The sequence below is a fragment of the Capsicum annuum genome, chromosome 4, assembly GCF_002878395.1.
Source record: "Capsicum annuum cultivar UCD-10X-F1 chromosome 4, UCD10Xv1.1, whole genome shotgun sequence".
NCBI classification, from domain to species: Eukaryota; Viridiplantae; Streptophyta; class Magnoliopsida; order Solanales; family Solanaceae; genus Capsicum; species Capsicum annuum.
This window is the reverse complement of record NC_061114.1, coordinates 16,581,003-16,583,794: the sequence shown is the minus strand read 5'-3', so window position 1 is coordinate 16,583,794 and position 2,792 is coordinate 16,581,003.

Below are 2,792 nucleotides of genomic sequence, written 5' to 3'. Positions count from 1 at the left end.
GGTTGCAAGGGATTCTACTTTTTCTTGTTTTATCAAATCAAATTACAAGGATTGAGTTAAGGTTTTTGGCTATAACTCACATTCTTTCTTCTTTCTCACTTTTTAATACAATGTCTCACTAGTTATGTGTTTCTCTCCTTTCTTTTCGAATACACAATAAACCCCAGGAGAATATAATACTTGAATAAAATAGAGCAAAGAACTAGAGAAGGTTGAGACAAAAATATATTTCTTCCTTAATCTTTCATTGTTTAAATAGTAATGATTGGACTACTACTAGCCGTTGAAATATCTAAATAAAAGGCAACCCGAGAGAATTGCTCCTTAGAAATAGGATATGAAAATTCTATTTCCAAGAATAAGATTGGATCACAGTAATGATCCTTAATTATCCCAATTTTCCTTTTCTTAGGAGCTGCAACGCAATTAATGTTGGATGCAAGATTTGGTATTCATTTTCTTTGATGTAGCATGTAGTAATTAATTCTTAAAGAAGTGACATTTCTTTTTTCTTTTTGAAAAAAAACTTGATAGATCTTCCTTTTATACTTTGGCCTCGAATCTTTGATTATATTTTTTACCATGATCCTGCAAAAAAGTCATTTATTAAAACTAAACATTATCATAAGACTTTTCTAATAGCGAAAGTAAGACTAAACCAAAAGTTTAACTAATAATAAATTACTTGAAATTCCAAGGGGAGAAGGGGGGTTAAGACTTTTTTAATTGCAAGAGTAAGATTGGACTAAAAGTTTGACTATTTATAAATTTACTCAATATGTACCCAACAGAGACATAAGCAAATTTCTCAAGATACAATTGGCAAGTTAGAAGATATTTGGCTAGTCGGTTCTTATTGTGTGGTAGGAAAACTAAGTGGGGACAAATATGCAGGCGGCCAATGAGGTGAACAAAGAGATATAGATGCATTAGACAAGAAGACGAGAATTTAAAACTAGTGATTCTAATCCTCAATTTGTCTTTTTATTTTTTCTTATTTCATTCGGTATTTGGTATTCACATTAACAATTTCTATTTTATTCGAATTTCATAGTACAGGACCCATCCTAAAAGTGATGCTAGCCCCAATAAAATTTTCTTCATATCGAAAGCGCAAAAACTCAAAACCTCTTATTAAACATGAAACAATCCCACCACTGTATCATACCTCTTAATGATATCAATTTGTCTTTTCTCTCTTCTAAAATCCACTTAACTTTAAACTAAATGAAACACATGAACTAAACAAGAAAACGACTAATAACAATGTTGAACAGTTTCATCCATACATAAATCATGGACCAATACATTCTGTCCATAATTAATTTTCAGATATTTTTTGAAGTATTGTCTTTTCTCCAGCTTAAATCTTGGAAAAGGTATCAACAAGAGCTGTAATGCAGTGTTAATTATTCATTTATTTTTAATGAGATTTTTTGAGTTCGAACACTACTGAATATAAAATCGCTTTTGTTAGAGACAACTTTACTTTCCAGCAGCACAAATTCGTATTTAATCAAGTCTCAATATTAAAACCAAATACCGAGTAAAAAAACAATGAAAATAATCTTGAAAATGGACCATAGTGTTTCTTAAAATCTAAAACTATGAGGTTGCTAATGCATGACTAGTGATAATCAATGCTTAGTAAATGCAATATTAATGTCCCCATATTAAATGGTGGCAAACTAAACAAAACAGACCACTGTTTATTGTACTATAGTACTGAATCTGTCCCATATTCATATGTGTACAATATCTTCATTTAGCGTAGGAATACTTCACATGAATTTTCAATTTCTTTAATATATGTCATCTCACCAAACTTATATTTGATCACCAAACACATCCAAAGTTTTATTTAGAGAAAAGACATTTTTTTCCCTTGAACTTGTCCTCCCAACTCACTTTAGCACTTAAACTTAACTTCCGTTTATTTACCTCTCTTAAGAACTTTAAAGTGAATTTTTTTCACCCTAAAAGAATTATACCACTCTCACTACGAAGAATGAAGTACACACGTCCCACGTCATTGCCAAATCAGTGTCATGTCATTTCCACGTAAGAAATTATAATTTTTCTTAAAAAAAGTAATCCCACACACATATTATTTTTATATATTTATTAAAACACACAAAAAATATATATTTACTATATATATATATATATATATATATATATATATAATAAAAAGAAAAAAGAAAATCCCTTTCTTCTTCACACTCCCCTTCCCCCCTCCTCCTCCTTATTCTTTTCTTCACATAAAAGCACCCCTTTTTGTCTTTCTTTCACCATTATTGCAAGCTTTTCAATGAATTTTTATTTTCATCAAATAAAAAATTAACTTGAGCAAATTCAACAGTGGACTAAATACAAGTACATGATCACAAAAATACATCAATACACAAAATCACAAATCCAAATTCTTTCACATTAACTAAAATCCAAAATCCCAAAACTCCCAAATTTTCAATCTTTTACTCAAAAATGTCTACAGAAATGGTATAAACAGTCCCAAATTCAGAAGTGGCATAGATGGTATTCGCATGACATGAAATTCTTGGCCTAGAACCAAACTTGTTCATCAATCTTGAAGCTCTCTTGATTGTCGAAAAATAAAATTTTAGATCAATTAGAACTTGATAGGAAGGGGATTACGAAGAAACGGGGTAAGGATATGAAGAAGGTGAAGAAATGGAGTGTTGAGAGGTGGAGTGGGGATGGAAAAGGGGAGTGAGAAGAAGATGAAAATGTCTTCTGATGAAGAAGACATGCCCTTTCTTGATTTTCTT